Below are 19,524 nucleotides of genomic sequence, written 5' to 3'. Positions count from 1 at the left end.
AAGAATGAATATACAATGACAAAAAGATAGTCTCTTTAGCAAATAGTATTGGGAAAACTGGACAGCCACATGCAAAAGAACACTTTCTTACATCATACACAAAAATAAATTCAAAATGACTGAAACATCTAAATGTGAAACCTGAAACCATTTTAAAAATCCCTGAAGAGAGGATAGGCAGTAATTTCTCTGACATCAGCTGTAGCAACATTTTTCTATATGTATCTCCTGAGGCAAAGGAAGCAAAAGCAAAAATAAACCCTTGGGACTACATCAAAATAAAAAGCTTCTGTGGGGAGCCTGGGTGGCTCAGTTGGTTGAGCATCTGAATCTTGATTTCGGCTAAGGTCATGATCCCATGGTTATTGAATTGAGCCTGAGCCCCATGTGGGGCTCTGTGCTGACAGCGCAGACCCTACTTGGGATTCTCTTTCTCCACCCCTCCCTCACTTGTGTGCACAATGGCTCTCTCTCTCTCTCTCTCTCTCTCTCTCTCTCTCTCTCTCAAAAAAAAAAAAAAGTAAACTTAAAAAAAAAAAAAACAGCAACAACCAAAAAACCTCTGCACATCAAAGGAAACGATCAACAAAACTAAAAGATAGTCTACTGAGTAGGTGAAGATATTTGTAAATGACATATCCAATAAAAGGTTAGTATCCAAAATATATAAAGAACTTCTACAATGACTCAAAAAACAAATAATCCACTTTAAAAATGGGAAGAAGATATGAATAGACATTTCTCCAAAGTAGACATCCAATGGCCAACAGACACATGAAATGGTCAACGTCACTCATTATCAGGGAAATGCATATGAGATGCAATGAGATGTCATTTCACACCTGTCAGAATGGCTAAAATCAAAATATCAAAAATAGAACTACTCTATGACCCAGAAATTGCATTACTGGGTATTTACCCAAAGAATATAAGAAACTAAAAAACAAACAAAAAAACCCCCAAAAAAACAAACAAACAAAAAAACAAAACAAAAAAGAATATAAGAACACTAATTCAATGGGATACATGTAGCCCTATGTTTATTATAGCATTATTTACAACAGCCAAATTATGGAAGCAGCTCAAGAGTCCATTGATGAACGCATAAAGGAGATGTAGTATATATACAATGGAATATTATTCAGCCATAAAAAAGAATGAAATCTTGCCATTTGCAATGATGTTGATGGAGCTAGACAGGGCTAAACGAAGTAAAATAAGTTACTGAAAGATGAATACCATTTGATCTCACTCATTTGTGGAATTTGAGAAACAAAACAAGCAAGCAAAGGGGAAAATTAGAGAGAGACAAACCAAGAAACATAGTCTTAACTATAGAGAACAAACTGATGGTTACCAGAGGGAGATGGGTGGGGGGATGATTGGAAATAGGGGATGGGGATTAAGGAGTGCACTGGTCATGATGGGGGAAAAAAAAAAGTGAGAGGATTAATGGGCTCTGACCAAGGGCCAAAGACAATGTTTGCCAAGTAAACCCTGTGATCTTGAGCACATTAAAACTCTCAACATCTTGAAAAAAATAGAGTAAAATCAACGTGTAGATAGTAACAACAATAATAACTAAGAAGAATAAAGAGATGAAAATAATAGGAGAAATGGGGGAGACCCAGGGGATGAGATCGGCGTATAACAGGAACTACAGAAACGAAGGGCAGAGTGCACAAAGTGGCAACTTCTACGTATGACACAAAGGAAGAAGACTTTTCTGAGCTGGAGAAAGATTTGAGTATTCAGATTTGTGGGATGAGGAGAACCCAGGCAATAAAGTTAACAAAAGCCCAAGACTTAATATACTTGGGGGAAGTTTTAGAATCTTAAAGGTGAATTGACAGACCCACAAAAAATACACATCAGGTGAAAATGGTTATCTACAAATGACAAAACAAAACCAGAAATTGCTCTACAGCAATAAACACTAAAAATTGGTGGAGCAAAACCTTCACAGTTTTGAGAGGATGTTATTTTGATACGAGATACAGATAACCATACAGTTTTCTGCTATGCGTGCTACTTACTTTTGATTTTGTGACCTGTTAACATCTGCTATTACGTTCTTATATTTTCAAGAATCCTCGTTATGTATATATGTGTCTAAAACCTTGTATTTTTATTAGAATAAATATTGAGGTATAGTTTCCTTATAACAAAGTTCAGGTATTTAAATGCACATTTGTCGAGTTTTGGTGAACAAATGCCTTTTGCTGGTAGTGGATGGTGCTCTCACTTGATGCCTGTGTTTTGCATTCCAGCAGCCTCAGGGCAGAGAAAGTGTGGGCAATGTTGGAAGCATAAAACGAAAGTTATTAAGAGTTTCCAGTTATCTCATTCCTACTTCCTTCTCTGCAGCAAAATAACCAGAGTATCTGCACCCTCCTCAGGAAGGCAGCCACTTACAACGAGTTTATTGTGCTTTAACATTTTTTAATTTTTATTTATTTTTGAGAAACAGAGACAGAGTGTAAGCGAGGAAGGGGCAGAGAGAGAAGGAGACACTGAATCTGAAGCAGGTTCCAAGCTCCAAGCTGTCAGCACAGAGCCTGCCACGGGGCTCGAACTCAGGAACCGTAAGATCATGACCTGAGCCGAAGTCAGAGGCCTAAGGACTCAGACACCCAGGCGCCCCAGCTTTATTGTGCTTTAGTGAGGTGAATACCACCAGCAGCAAAACATAATGCCAACATTGGCAGACAAGGTAGTTAATTGTGTGTGTGTGTGTGTGTGTGTGTGTGTGTGTGTGTGAGAAAGAGAACATTTTACCAATTATCTTACTGAAAATTTGTCTGTTATGGGTTGAGTACGGAATATGCATTGGAATTTATATGTAATACTCTTAGGTTATAACTCTGTACCAGTGATCTTGGCAGTTGCTTTGTTTGCCATCATTAAGAAAAGGGATTGTAAGCTTGTGGTTTATACTATTTTGAATAAATTAAATTTTCTAAGCTCAAAATACCTTGATTGCAATCCTAAGGAGAGGACCCAGCTAAGTTATATTTGGACTCCTGATCTACAGAAAATGTACAATAATACATGTACGGTGTTTTAATCTATAAAGTTTGTGTTAATTTATTACTAAGAAAAAATAATATAGTGGGCATCCTCTGTGTGTTCCTGTGTTTAGTGGAAATGAGCCTAGGGTCCCCCTAGTAAGAAGAATGATGGAAACAGTATCCAATGGAAAAAGGACAGTCTTTTTAACAAATCGTTCAGGGAGAACTGGACAGCAACGTGCAGAAGAATGAAACTAGACCACTTTCTTACACCATACAGACAAATAAACTCAAAATGGATGAAAGACCTAAATGTGAGACAGGAAACCATCAAAATCCTAGAGGAGCAAACAGGCAGCAACCTCTTTGACCTCAGTCACAGCAATTTCTTGCTTGATACATCTCCAAAGACAAGTGAAATAAAAGCAAAAATGAACTATTGGGACCTCATCAAGATAAAAAGTTTCTGCACTGCAAAGGAAACAATCAACAAAGCTAAAAGTCAACTGATGGAATGGGAAAAGATATTTGCAAATGACCTATCAGATAAAGGGTTAGTATCCAAAATCTTTAAAGAACTTACCAAACTCCACATAAATAATCCAGTGAAGAAAAGGGCAGAAGACATGCATAGACACTTTCCCAAAGAAAACATCCAGATGGCCCACAACCACATGAAAAGATGATCAACATCACTCATCATCAGGGAAACATAAATCAAAACCACAATGAGATACCACCTCACACTAGTCAACATGGCTAAAATTAACAATCAGGAAACAACAGATGATGGCAAAGATGTGGAGAAATGGGAACCCTCTTGAACTATTGGCAGGAATGAAAACTGGTGCAGCTGCTCTGGAAAACAGTGTGGATGTTCCTCAAATTAAAAATAGAACTACCTACAACCCAGCAATAGCACTCCTAGGTATTTATCCAAAGAATACAGGAGTGCTGATGCATAGGGGCACAGCACATGTACCCCAATGTTTATAACAGCACTTTCAACAATAGCCAAATGATGGAAAAAGCCTAAATGTCCATCAACTAATGAATAATTGATGAAGAAAATGTGGTTTATATATATAACGGAATACTACTTGGCAATGAGAAAGAATGAAATCCTGCCATTTGCAGCAACATGGATGGAACTGGAAGGTATTATGCTGGGTGAAATAAGTCAGTCAGAGAAAGACAGATACCGTATTTTCACTCATATGTGGAACTTGAGAAACTTAACAGAAGACAATGGGGGAAGGCAGGGGAAAAGACAGTTACAAACAGAGAGGGAGGGAGGCAAACCATAAGAGACTCTTAAATACAGAGAACAAACTGAGGGGGGATGGAGGATGGGGGAGAGGGAAAAGTGGGTAATGGGCATTGAGGAGGGCACTTGCTGGGATGAGCACTGGGTATTGTACGTAAACGATGAACCACGGGAATCCATCCCCAAAACCAAGAGCACACTGGATACACTATATGTTAGCTAACTTGACAATAAATTTTATTTTTAAGAAAGTGGGAAAAAAAAGAATGATGGGTTAAGATTGATGTATCAAATAGAATGTAGGACCTAGAAGAGAAATTACACATTTTTGAAAACTGAAATGAAAATAAAATGGAAAATAAAAACTAGAATGAAAAATAAAACCCCAAGTTACATTATTAAATAAAGAAAGATAGAACTTTAGGACAGAGCTAGACCCTTTCACCTTTTACCGTATTTTATCACTTCTTTCTATATTTTTTTTGACACATCTCAGCTGTCTTTGAGAGCCTTTACCCATACAGAGCCCATGACATCTACCTTATAATTTCACTAAAACTATAGTTTGTGGATTTATTTTTCTTTTTTTGGCTTGTTTTCATGTGGAAAAGGAAAGATATGTTGACTTATTACAGATACATGCTTATAGGACATTCTGAAATCTTTTGGATACCTCCTCCCTTTTACCTTGAAAGATCATGAAATATTTTGCCTTTTAGAATTTCAGGCATTAGCTATTTCTTCTCTGAGGTTTTGGAGCTCAAAGTTCTACACCATATAAAATATAATTTCTAAAATAAGTAATAAAATTGTTTAAAAATGAGCTGAGGATAATATTCTTAAAATTTTTGAATATAGATGGAGGTTCATTACATTTTTTTTCTATTTATATAAAACCTTTATACTTACAAAACAAAGAAATTGGAAACTGTATAGTTATGTTGCTCATGTGCAGCAGTGCATTATCTCTCAAAATATTTAACAGGAGTTGTAATAATAATCAGGAATATTTTAAAATCAGTTACAACATAAAAAAAGGCTTAGTCTAGATGACATCTTAGTCTTTTCCAGCTTGAGAATTTCGTTATATATATAAAAAATTTTTTTAATTTAAAATAAGCTCTAGGGACGTTTGAGTGGCACAGCTGGTTAAACATCCGACTCTTGATTTTGGCTCAGGTCATAATCTCATGGTTCCTGAGTTCAAGCCACACTTTGGACTCTGCACTGAGCAGGGAGCCTTTTTGGGATTCTCTCACTCCCCACCGCCCAACCCCCCTCTCTGCCCCTCCCCCACATGTGCTCTCTCAAAATAAATAAACATTAAAAAAAATAAAATAAATTTAACTGATTTCAGAATAGCTAGTTCAAGTCAATGTTTTTTAACAACTTCTGCTTTCAAGTTTACAGCAAGTTTAATGAAAGTTTATTGCATTTTCTTGAAAATAGGAACTACAGACAGTGTCATTTGAATGAGGACAAATACATAAAATGTTACAGAATCAAAATCCAGTGAACATCTTTATTTCACTAGCAATAACAGCAGAGATTTCAGGCCTCCCTTGATATTTGACATCCCAAATGCTACTTTGCCACCTAGTGGTTGATTCTGAATCTTTCTTTGGAAAAAGAAATCCATTTTTTTTCTTTTTTATACCACAACATATTTACTACAGTCATATTTAGGATGAAATGATTCAGTTTATATTTTTGTACTGTATCTGGGTCAGCAAATATCTAAAATATTTCTGTTGAACATCAAACTGGTGCAATTTAAAATTCTTACCTTAAATGTTCCTTTGAAAAAAGTCTCTTGCTAGCTATCCTTATTTGAAGGATTAAAATAATCAAAACTATTATACTGTCTTCAAACTGACCTCTAGAGATTGGTAAAATCATATCCCCCATAGAGATATAAAAATAAACGTGTTCATTTTATTTAACCTAATGACGAAACTGGTAAAATCTAACAACTAGTTCAAAGGAAAAGTAGAAACACAGACACATTTATCATTCATTGCCTTGCTGTGCAACTGGAGGTAAACCTAGCTTCTTCTGTAGTGGAGGAGGGAAGTCATTCTAACCTCTTCCAGATGACATAATTTGCATGTCTACAGACAATAATCATTTTGTATTGTTATCAGCTATCTACAATTTATAGAGTTGTAAAATAGCCTCCAGGGAATCAGATCAGATGTGAGCTACAGACATGCATGTTTTCCACTGAAAACAAAACTTTCCTTAGACGTTATAGAAGTTCTGTTTTATAGATTTCTGCACTTTAGCTGACTGTGGCAATCTGTATTGTTTCAAATACAGCTTCATTATTTGAAACTAGAATCAGCAACTGGGCACGGATAACAAGGAATGCCCAGTTTCTATTTCTATTGCTTGGTGGACATGAAGTCTATAGCCAGTCACCTTCTCCCCCAGCGCCTGGAGTTTTAGTGAGCCCCCCATTGTTTCTGATGCAGGTGGAGAACCATTAGTCTAGAGCAGGACTTTCACTCTGGCTGAACATTAAAATCACCCACAGAACTTAAAGGATTTTAAGAGTTAGATGACTGGAAACATGGGACCTGGGAGAAATTCTGGGATGAAAGGTAGTGTTTGCAGAAAGGGAACTGTAAAAATGGTAACAATTATCATTTATGAAGCAGGAGTTAAAATACTAGAACCATCTGTGTGCTTTGAAAACATTTTGTTACTTAATCATCATAAACCACAACAAGGTTGGTGTAGAAAAACAATATATACACGTACAGGGTCATGTAGGGATGTTACCAACAGAGAAATAAGACCTTTTGGACCCTATCTCTAATCACATTCATATTAATCAAGTTTGTAAGATTTACCTAAAAGCCAAAAGCCAATTTATTAATCCAAGATGGAAATGTTCTCAAAGAGGACCAGATTTGTTTTTGTGCAATGTGATCCAAGTGTTTTCTTAACTATAGGCATGGTACACGAGAAAGCAAATGATACTCACAAGTTCCTTAAAGAATATGGATTCTGATGAATTGAATATCTAAAACATCAAGCCATATCCCACAATAATGGCGATTTTGCTGGAGATTGAACTATTGGCATCCTTTTTTTTACATTGTATCAGTCTCTACATCCAGGGCATACTCACTGACTAGAGCCTGTAAGGGACCACAGCTAAACCATCCAATGGCCATGAGAAGCATGTTTCTCAAAACCAGATGCACATTAAAATCATCTGGAAGAGTTTTTGTTGTTGTTTTGTTTGCTTTTTGTTTTGTTTTTAAAAACCTCAATGTCCAGAATCCATGTCCAGAGATTTTAAGTGGAAGTAGGCCCCAGACATGAGATTTGTTAAAATTTCCCCACGTGATTCTAATGCGTCCCTGGGTTGCAAACCCCCAACCTGGTTCTCAACCTTGGATAAATATTAGACCAATGATTCCCATAGCCTGCATCAGAAACACCTAGGGACTCATTAAAACACATATTGCTGGGGCACCTGGGTGGCTCAGTCAGTTCAGTGCCCAACTTTGGCTCAGGTCATGATCTCATGATTCATGGGTTCAAGCCCCACATTGGTCTCTATGCTGACAGCTCAGAGCCTGGAGCCTGCTTCAGATTCTGTTTCTCCCTCTCTCTCTACCCCATCCCCTGCTTGTGCTCTCTCTCTCTCTCTCAAAAATAAACGTTATTTTTTTTTTTTTAAACCACATATTGCTGAATTTGCATTTTTAAAAGTTTATTCTGAGAGAGAGAGAGAGAGAGAACGTGCATGAGCACACGAGCTGGGTGTAGAGGGCAGTGCAGAAAGGGAGAGAGCTGTCAGCCCAGAGCCCCACATGGGGCTTGATCCCATGAACCATGAGATCATGACCTGAACAGAAATCAGGATTTGGATGGTTCATGGACTGAGACACCCAGGTGCCCCTAAATTTGCATTTTAACCAGTTCCCATGTGATAATGAAGCAGTTGGTACAGGAATACTCTGAGAACTACTACTTAAATAAGGCCAGGATCAGCTTTTAAAACCATTGCTTTACAATTAAAGTTTTACTTTTAATCTACTTAAAACAAGGCTAAGTTATTGTTGCCTCACATTTAGGGTAGTTAAAGTAAACTATAACTTAGGGACTGTTTCTTTCGACTGCCAGCGTCTAAGCCACACATAGCTTAGTTATGTTCTACCAGTTCAGGAGGCCCACCTCCATCCCATTCAGACCCCTGGAGACCACTGACCTGATTACTGGGCCTGTGCAAGTGTCAGACAGGTGATCTTTTGATGTCAAGGAGCCTGAAATCTCTACCCCCAGTCGTGTCAACACCCCCACCTTTTTTTTTTTTTAACGTTTATTTATTTTTGAGACAGAGAGAGACAGAGCATGAACGGGGGAGGGGCAGAGAGAAAGGGAGACACAGAATCAGAAACAGGTTCCAGGCTCTGAGCAGTCAGCCCAGAGCCCAACGCAGGGCTCGAACTCACAGACCATGAGATTGTGACCTGAGTTGAAGTCGGATGCTTAACCCACTGAGCCACCCAGGCGCCCCAACACCCCCACCTTTTGAACATGCAACATACAAAGCATCATGATCTACTGTGCTTGAAGGCATCAACAATTTCACCACGTTTAACCTCCCCCTTTGTAGCTTATGGTCACCTTGCCCATGCTCTCCCTAAGACCCCTCCCCCCTCTTTTATCCTGCAGAGGAAGGGACACTCTTTTCATATCTCCTCATTTGTCTGCCTTGTGAATTAAACTTCTTTCTCTGCTGCAAACCTGCTATCAGTGTTTGGCTTTGCTGTGCATCAGGCACATGGGCCTTTGTTTGTTGGAGTTTTGCTACAGTTTTCCTTTATCACACTGCTTTAAACTTCTAAGGCTGACTAAAACCAATTTTAAAAAACTATGGTAAAATAACATACTTCACAAGATTTTTGTGATTCCTGACAAAGAAAAAATGTATGGGTATGTGTGCTCATGTGTATTTTTTTTTAACTTATTTTAAATGTTTATTTTTGAGATAGAAAGAGACAGAGTGCAAAGGGGGGAGGGGCAGAGAGAGAGGAGCCACAGATTTCGAAGTAGGCTCCAGGCTCAGAGCCGTGCTGTCAGCACACAGCCCCAAGCGGGACTGAACCCACTAACTATGAAATCATGACCTGAGCTGAAGTCAGATGCTTAACTGACTGAGCCACCCAGGTGCCTCTGTGTATTCTTTTTTTAACCACACAAAGGGATTACATTCATTATATATAATATATTTATATTTATATAAATTAGTATATATAAATTATATTTATATGTATATATATATATGTATATATATATATATATATATATATATATATATATATATATATATATTTATTTTTGAGACAGGGAGAGAGAGAGACAGAGCATGAGCAGGAGATGGGCAGAAAGCAAGGGAGACACAGAATCTGAAGCAGGCTCCAGGCTCTGAGCTGTCAGCACGAGGCCCAGTGTGGGTGTTGAACCCATGGAAGATCATGACCTGAGCCAAAATTGGTCACTCAACCAACTGAGCCACCCAGGTGCCCCTCACTGTAAATTTTTGATGCTATTTTTCTAGTAGTAAAAGTTACTTACATAACTTGACAACACAAGATCAAGTACATCTTTTCAAGATTGTTTTGTGCCATAGGAAAAGTAAACCTGGGATTATGAAGTTCCAGCAAATGAGCTACAGTGGATAAATTTTAGTGCAAATTGTTGTAGCCACAGGGTTTAGGAGACTTAATAAGAATGATAATTCATGTAAAAACTTGTTACTCTAAGCAGGCTATGGCCAAATTACATTATTGATATTTAATATTGTTTTTCTACAGTTAGAGTTATTCTATTTTGTAGATGGCTCTTAAAAAGCTTAATAGGTATTTATTAAGGAAAATATAGCTTAGTCCTGACTTGGTTAACAAGTTGTTTGTCTTTGAGCTAGTCATTCAACCTCTCTAGGCTTTATTTGCAAGTTTGAGTGTCTTTCCGTTTACATACACACACACACACACACACACACACACACACACACACACATATTCATTTATAACATATATATTCATTTATAATATATATTCTTAATATCTAATATAAATATCAAAGAATATTTGCTTAAAATTATAAAATATAAGGGCACCTAGGTGGCTCAGTCGGTTAAGGGTCTGACTTCAGCTCAGGTCCTGATCTTCTGGTTTGTGAGTCTGAGTCCCATGTCAGGCTTTGTGCTGAGAGCTCAGAGCCTGGAGCCTGCTTCAGATTCTGTGTCTCTCTCTCTTTCTTCCCCTCCCCTGCTCATGTTCTGTCTCTCAAAAATAAACAAACATTGGGGCACCTGAGTAGCTCAGTCAGTTAAGCATCTGACTTTGGCTCAGGTCATGATCTCACAGTTCATGAGTTCAAGCCTCGCATTGGGTTCTGTGCTGACAGCTCAGAGCCTGGAGCCTGTTTTGGATTCTGTGTCTCCCTCTCTCTCTGCTTTTTCCCCACTTATGCTCTGTCTCTCTCTTTCAAAAATAAATAAAAACATTGAAAAATAAATAAATAATAAACATTTAAAAATTTAAAAAATATAAAGAATGTGATGAACACCTGTATTCTACCATCCAGCTTGTGAAAATTTTTTACTAAATTCTTTAAAATTTCCATGTGTCCCTATGTAATCCCATACTTTTTCTGCTCAGAGGAAGCATTACCATGAATTTCGTGATTATCATTCCCTTGATTGTCTTCATAGTTTTTTCGCATATGATCAACAATATGTTTATTTTAGCATGCTTTGAGCATTACTTAGATGTATTCATATCATATGCTTTCTCCTTGGTGATGGGCAATTTCTTCACTGTAACCTTGGGAAAGCAGGTTTTATATATAGTTTACTGATTAATCTTCAGTACCCCGTTAGACTTCCTACCTTGAATGGTATTCTGTTTTACTTCTTAGGTCAGTGAAACTAGAGTTCAATTTACTTTGGCCGATATTCTCAAGGTAAAAATGGTCCACTGTTTATTGGTTTCTGATTTCCTACTTTAACTTTAGATTTTGGTCTTGATTATCATTCATTTTCTTGTTAGTTCCTCATTGAATTTAAAAATGGGTTTTCAGTATTTTATCCATGGTTTTAGTAGTTTAGCCAAAGACTGTATTAGGCAATTGTGACAAAATCAAATTAGTTATGGTTCCTGACTTCTAGGATATTTGATCTAGACTCTCAAAAGACAGTCATGTAAACAAACACTCAAAATATTCATTGAAAAATATGTAGTTACCTTCCATCTTCAGACACAAACTAGAATCAAAGCAAGCAAGCAAAAAGAGATAATAAGGATTAGAGGAGTACCTGGGTGGTTCAGCTAAGTGTCTGACTCTTGATTTCAGCTCAGGTCATCTCATGGTGCATGAGATCAAGCCACGCATCAGGCTCTGTGCTGACGGTCCGGAGCCTGCTTGGGATTCTCTCTCCCTCTCTCTCTTCTTCTCCCCAATTTATGCTCTCTCTCTCTCTCTCTCTCTCTCTCTCTCAAAATAAATAAAATTAAAAAAATAATAAGGATTAGGATGTAAATTAATAGAGAATAGAAAAATAGTAGAGGAAAAAATCAACAAAATCAAATGTTGATTCTTTGAAAAAAGGTCACACAAAAAATAAACCTTTAGCTAGACTGATAAAAAAAAAAGGGAGAAGACTGTAATTACTAGAAACAGGAATAAAAGAGGTTGAATGCTTTCAAAAACAGACTAACAGTTCCTCAGAAGTTAAAAATTAGAGTTTATGGAACCTAGCATTTCTACTTCTATGTGTATACTCAAGAGAAATGAAAACAAGTATTCAAATACTTGTACATGCACATTTAGATCTGCACTATTCGTAACAGCCCCACAATGGCAACAACTTAAATGTCCATAACTGATTAATGGGAAAAAATTTATGGCATATCCATACAATGGAATAATATTATTCAGCAATTTAAAAAATGAAGTATTGATACATGCAACAACATGGGTGAACCCATGGGTGAAAGCATTTGCTAAGTGAAAGAGGAGAGCCACAAACCACATTTTAAAATTCTATTTGCATTACATATCCTGAAGAGGCAAATCTATGAAGGCCTAAAAATAGTAGTGATTATCTAGGCCTGGGTTGGGAAGTTGTGGGAAATGGTGGGTTGACTGTAAAAGGATATAAGATTCCTTTATGATATGATCAAAATATTCTAAAACTGGTGGTAGTGATTGTTGAACAACATCACGAATATAGTAAACACCATTGAACAGTACACTTTGAAAGGGTGAATTATATGGCATGTGAAATATACATCAATGAAGTTGCAAATGAATGCTGAAATCACCAAGGCTCAATTTCAAATGAGATATTTGTAGGTATTTAGCACCCCATCTCAGCAGACAAGTCAACTTCATCCATAGCTATCAGATTAAATGACAAATTTTAAATAGACATATGGGGATGCTATGTGAATCATAGATGTTTAAGAGAATAACATCAGAATTTATTTCAAAACTCCACTTTGTTATTAGTTGTGGTAATTCAGATAAATTTACTAACTTTGAAACCTGCTTACCTAATTTGTAATATAAAAGTGATTTGTTTGTGAACATTTAATAAGTCAAATCACAGAAAGACCTTAGCCTAGTGGCAGGGGATAGCTTAATACTGTGAGGAATTATTAATTTCCTTGCCTCATTTATCAAATTAGTATAGACTCTGTTTTAGTGAATATAGAGGTAAGAAAAACATCCTGGGTATATTTTCTAGCATACTCACTTGTACACAAAATACAGCTTGCTGGGAATTCACATCTTTTAAGTCATACTTGATCGCATAGAAAACACTAACAAAGCATTTTCAACCACAAAGGAAAGATGTGTCTAAATATTTACTTTCTACTCATTGGCCCATCCTTCTGTGTATGTTTTTTTCCTTTTGAACCTTGCTCTCAAACAGAGAGCATTAAGGGCAGACAGCTGTTTTCCATTCTAGCAACCACCTTCTACAGCTCTTCTTTGCTATTTGAACCTATTACCCTGTGGCTGTGATGTGCCTCTTTCCCTGGAAGCACCTCAGGTACCTTTGCCTGACATGTTAGGCAGCAGCGAAGCAAAGAAAAAAGGTGGCCTTAATGGTTGACTTAATGGTGTGTTAAGTGTTCATTTCTGCTGAACTGAACACAGGATTTGGTGTGAGTGTCTAGTTTTACTGGAACGCTGTCAAACAACCTGCAAAGAGCATTACATTTTGAAGAAATCTGTGATTTGAGTGGAGTGTGAGGAAAACAGCTCAAGGGATAGGCATAAGGTGATCACAGTCAATAAGACTAGAATATGTATTTCCTCAGCCTCCGTGCATTAAAAAAATTTTTTTTAATGTTTATTTTTGACAGAGAGAGAGAGAGAGAGCAAGAGCGAGCTCAAATAGGGGAGGAGCAGCGAGAGAGGGAGACACGGAATCCGAAGCAGTCTCCAGGCTCTGAGCTGTCAGCACAGAGCCTGCTGTGAGGCTCAAACCCAGGTAACATGAGATCATGACTTGAGCTGAAGTTGGACGCTTAACCAACTGAGCCCCTCCATGTATTTTTTTAAATGTAAGCATGTGTCAGATATTTTGCCTTGAAATAATTATTTTCTTCCCCTGAATTAACATATCTAGAAAAAAAAGGTATCTAGAAATACTGGATAGCTTATTTTGCTTTGCCTCTCCATTGGAAAAAATCTGGTAATTATAAATATTTACTTTCAATTATTTTAAAACACTTAATAAGAGAGGAAAGCTATATTAATTTAACATCTATGAGATGCCTTTAAATATTTCAAGTTCAAAATAAAATTTAAGAGTCTTAGTGTGTGAAATATATTACAAAAAGGTCCATTTTATGAGAATAATATTTAGATGAATAAGCAAGTCATGATCGTTTTAGACAAGCATCCTTATCTTTGAAAACAGACTGATATATTAGTGAAATGATAACTTTAGGACTTATTTGTAATATTTGAGCAAAGAGGAAAAAAACATGATGAATATGAGCTTGTTGAAGAGTATTAGCAATGACCTTGTTGTTATTACATATTATGGTTGATAGAAGATTAACTAAGAAAAAATTTTTTGCCATATATTTGTTCATATCCTTACAACAGATTTCAATAATTAAAAGTCATAACTGTCCTGTATAATTATCAAGTGAGAAGTATAAATTAAAAACACATGATTATATGCATATCTGATATATTTTTTCACTTGAAAATCTCTAATCATCTATTAAAATCCCCAAAGTTTATATATTATACCTCAAAGATTCTAAAAATATAAAAGTGTAATGGTAAATATTCTGTTCAATTATCTGATCAGAGGATTTGTATTTTATACAGAGATCTCCGTGAATAATCACTCCCTCCTCCTCAGAGGCAGGTGGAATCCTTCTCACTTTCCAGGAAACTTTCTGAAGTTGGTCAAAATTCCCAGAGAGATTCTGGGGTCCTGGAGAAGTTCTGGAATTTATTAAAATTCCAGAAAGAGTCAGGGGTTGTTATACTGGGAGTCCACAATGGGTGGCTGTCATTGTGGGATTCACAAAGCCTTGAACTAAGTACACAGCATATACCACTGGGGGACTTGGAAAAATAAATTGACAAAAAACTTGGACTGTTTTGACCATCAAAATCAAAATCTAAGTAGGCCCAGGTCAGACTATTAAAAGCCATCAGGATGTCTTTCATGACAAAGAAATCTCATGAGAAGAATAATTAACTACTGTTAATGGGAATCTCTGAAGCCACAGCTACAAGATCGATGGGCATGGGTCAAGCACTAAAAAGCTGTTAGAGCACTGGCTACCTAACTCTGAAATTCTCTTGCTAGGATAAGTTGGTCACAGAATGAGTTAGATTGACATGAGGTCACTCACCAACATCAAGAAAATTTCCATACATCAAGTTATACTGTAAAACACCACAAAATCCCCAACCTGACACCACATCCCCGTAAGGTATTAATTTGACTCTGAGAGATCTAAGACTTATGTAAAAAAATGGGATGCTCACATTTCAAATAACTGAGTGCTCCACCTTCCGACCTATGTTATGTCTGGTAACTGTGGTGACAGAAGCTATAGATGACTGCAAAAAGTGGCAAAATCCTACAAACACAACCTGGAATTATAAAATTATGGGGAATGTTCCAATTAGACAAGATCATTCACTTAAAAAGTGCACTTGAAAGCAGGGGTTCTGAAATCAAGAAACAGAATGGGATACCTATTTTAAGTGACATGCAGAAGCCTCAAAAAGTCTTTAAAATTACAAAATGGCTTCATTGAAAGCTTCATCTCAAAAGACTAAAAAAGAGGTAGACGTAAGAGGCACCCAAAACAAAAGACTATAAAACTGATGTGATTCTGACTACTCCTCTCCATCCTCTTTTACTTGAGTACTCAGTCAACTTTCCTCTATCTGAATTGCCTTTCTACTCTGAAGAGACCATAAGACCATAAACCAAAGACAACCAACTCACTGGACTTAAAACAGCAATAGCTCCAAGGCAAGAAAAATGAAAATAGTTGGGCATCCCTCATTATACCGACCAAGGGGCCCATTATGAAAACCCTGGCCCCCAAAATTGGTGTCTCAATTGTAATCAGTACTGGAAAAAGATTGACCTCAAAGGTTTTGTCAAGTCCTTTCACGCACACTCAAAATGCTGTCATATCTACCCTCAAAAGATGGCCTCCATATGGGCCACTCCAGAATTGAAGGGATGCTGAGGAATTCCAAGTAGTCTTCTACCACTTAGTCCCATAAAAGGACAAGGGGAAACTAAAATTAAAATTAATAGAGAACTTTGCCAAATTCTGGTAGATACCAGGGCTGCACTGTCTACTTAAATCCCACTTACTGAGGGACCTGCAGATGGGATCCTGGGGAAACGGGCTTCTGCCAAGCAAAGGGTAAGAATTCTTACTACAGTTGGCTCTCATGGATCTCCTCAGTGCCTGGTCAAGAAAGGAAGTGATAAAGCTAATCTGTATATGGGGACCCACAAAACGGACTTTGCCTCAGTAGCATGACCCACATCACAAACATAAACCTAAGTCAGCCTGCACTTCGTGAAAACACCAGTCAAGGAAACGTAACATACCCCACTCACAATCCACCAACTCATTTTTAACCAGCTTACCTTACCCTAGAGAATAGGACCTGCTAGCTTTATAAGGAAATTCCCCACCTCCTACTCTGTTTCTGTGTTGCCTCCTCTAATAGTCTAGAAAACTCTGCTCTTGCTCAAAATCCCCCAAGAAGAGTGCTCCACTGCTTGTGAGGCACATAACTCTCCCCATCCACAGACTGTTTCTCCTCAAATAAAGAACATCAAACTCATTACTGAGTTGTTTTAGGATTTTCATTTGACAGAAAGTAACATTTCAACATTTCATGTTGTCCCTTCCCAAACTACACTCTTAATTTGGTTTTGGGGGTGCCCGTTGTTTTTCAATCCTTTCTCTCCTAGGGAGAGTTGTTGCCATCTTGTCTCATTTGTGTCCTGAGAACTTGGCTTGAGTTTCTGATTCCCTGGGACATAAAGGTTTCTTGCTCTTGCATAGGCAGCAGCCTACCTGTCAGGTTGGGGGCCCAAATATAGGTCCAGACAGAAATGTGGACTGTACCCCATTTGTAGCTAGTGTCCTAGAAACTGTTGCTAGCTCTAAGGGGAGTTATCTTTTTTTTTTTATTTTGGGTATCTTTGGGAGTGGCTCTGGATCTTGAGAGAATAGTAACTTTTGCACCCGCTTTGGGGATGCCTCTTTAGTTCATGGGTTCATTCAGTGTTGCCAGGAATATTTACTATTTGTATCTGCTAAAACCTGAGAAGATATTTGAAAGGATTTTAAAAATTAGTATGGCTAAAATATCCTTGACATACAGTATTAGATGAAAGGATTTTTTAAAGTAGCTTTATGATCAGAAGTTGGCTAAATTGGAAACTGATATTCAGTGCTTGATAAGAACTTTTTAGGCTTCTTTCCTAACCTAAATCAAACTATGTACCCACAGGGTAAGAAAAACATTCTAAATATAGAACATAATAATATTCTGATCTTTATGTTAGTTGAAGATCTTCCTGAAATACAGAAGCAAATTAAAGATAATATAGTTGGGTGAATGGGTTGATACCTTGAAATCACTCAAATTATAATCCAGTTCCTTGAAGATTTAGAAATAGCTGTCCTTTTCTTTATAGGACCAGAAGTGTGGCTTCAGAAACAACACTAAGTCCACAATTTGACCAATCCACAATTCTCCCCTATTCATTTCCTAAGGCCACAAACTCTGGCCTTAGGAAGCAAAAACCTTTCTTGGAGGAGCTTGCATTCTTTCTCTGTGACTTGGAGATGTAAATGTTCTTCCTGGTCTTCTCTAGGAACTGAGGACCATCTCTTTGAAATACAAACTTCAAGGAGGTAATTTTTATCTTAGGTTTAGAAACTAAGCAAATGAAGAATCTTAAAAGTTTTATCCACAAATAGTAAAAGATCTAAACATCTGAGCATCTTAACTTATTCCATCTGCCAGGAACACAATTTGGATCCAATTGTTCTTTTTATACATTAGTGAGTTTTGCATTATTGTTCCTGTCTCATGGCTAAAAACTTTAAAGTTAAAACCATAAGATGTCTTTGTATCTATCTGTATGTTTATGTACGTCTATTTATGTACAACATAAATATGCAATTTTTTTCTACCTCCAGGGGTATTTGTAAAGAGCTCTATTCAGGTTCACATGATCTAGAATAATCTTCAATGAATGAAAGGTAGTTTAAATTTGTTGATTCAACTAAAATAGGCATGTCTTTTTGAGTTATCAGCATTAAACATACTACTTTTATTCTACCTAGGATTACCAAAAGTAAAATAACCTCATGCTATTTCTGTTACACAATCGTCAGCAAGAAAGATTATCTGTTTAATGCCTCATAAAATTTTCATGAACAACCAAAATGTAATTGTTAAGAAGCAGCAAATTAAATAGATGTGAGTTTATAAATAAACTTTTCAACAATAATTATACTTTATCAACTTAAAAATAATTTCTACAACTTTTGGTAACTTGAATTCTTAAAGCTAGATGCTGGATATTCACTGACTAGATGATTTCCAAGTTAAAAAAATAGTTAAACATTAATCACTGAATATTTATCCACTTTTCCTTTTACAAAAGAACTAAAGATATTTGGGTGTATTAGTAAACATATTTTGTGCCACATTGAAAAATTTACGATGAGAAAGAATGTACTTCTAGAAATTATGAAATATATTTATAAATTTCCCAGTCTATGATTGCTTACCTCTCAGAATCCATAATTTCTAGTGGGAACTAAGAGTGAAGAACTCTCATTAATCTGTGTAATTACACCTATTAGAAATAATAAAGGTGTAAGAAAACAATCGTGTGTAAAAAGTAGCTAAGGAGGGGCGCCTGGGTGGCGCAGTCGGTTAAGCGTCCGACTTCAGCCAGGTCACGATCTCGCCCCGCGTCCGGCTCTGGGCTGATGGCTCAGAGCCTGGAGCCTGTTTCTGATTCTGTGTCTCCCTCTCTCTCTGCCCCTCCCCCGTTCATGCTCTGTCTCTCTCTGTCCCAAAAATAAATAAACGTTGAAAAAAAAAATTAAAAAAAAAAAAAAGTAGCTAAGGAAAGTAGACTTTTTTTTTTTTTTTTTTACATAAGGAAAGTTGTGGTGGACATGTTTTGCTGTTGTTTGCTTTTGGTAAAGGAAAAAAAGAAAGAAAGTAATTTTGTCTTAAAGTGAAATGATTGTTACAGAATGAGGGGAAAAAAAAGGAAAAAAAAAAACAAGACAAATCTGAATAGGTATAAAAAGTTGTAAGTTTGTGGAAAAGGAATCTTGGGAAATGAATTGTATGTGTCATAAAACTGGCTAAGATTGGAATGGATTTAAGTTTTTTAAAAATGAGTTTTAATATAAAAATACACTATTCTTTGTTAAAAGGGAAAGGTTTTTAGACTCTTGGACTGCTCTTAATAATAAATTGTAAATAAAGCTTTTTGTTTAGCTTTTAAGTAATCTGCTTGGACAGCAAAGATGTTGTGTCTTACCAAAATTATTTCCTGTGCTTCATGTTGTCTTTATTAGGACTTTAGTAACTTACAAAAGCCCAGTCTTCTCAATATTAAAAGAGCTACGTTTTTTTTTCACATTATGTAAACTTCTGTATTTGTTT

The sequence above is a fragment of the Leopardus geoffroyi genome, chromosome A2 (genome assembly GCF_018350155.1).
Source record: "Leopardus geoffroyi isolate Oge1 chromosome A2, O.geoffroyi_Oge1_pat1.0, whole genome shotgun sequence".
In the NCBI taxonomy this organism is placed as follows: domain Eukaryota; kingdom Metazoa; phylum Chordata; class Mammalia; order Carnivora; family Felidae; genus Leopardus; species Leopardus geoffroyi.
Note: the sequence above shows the minus strand (reverse complement) of the source record.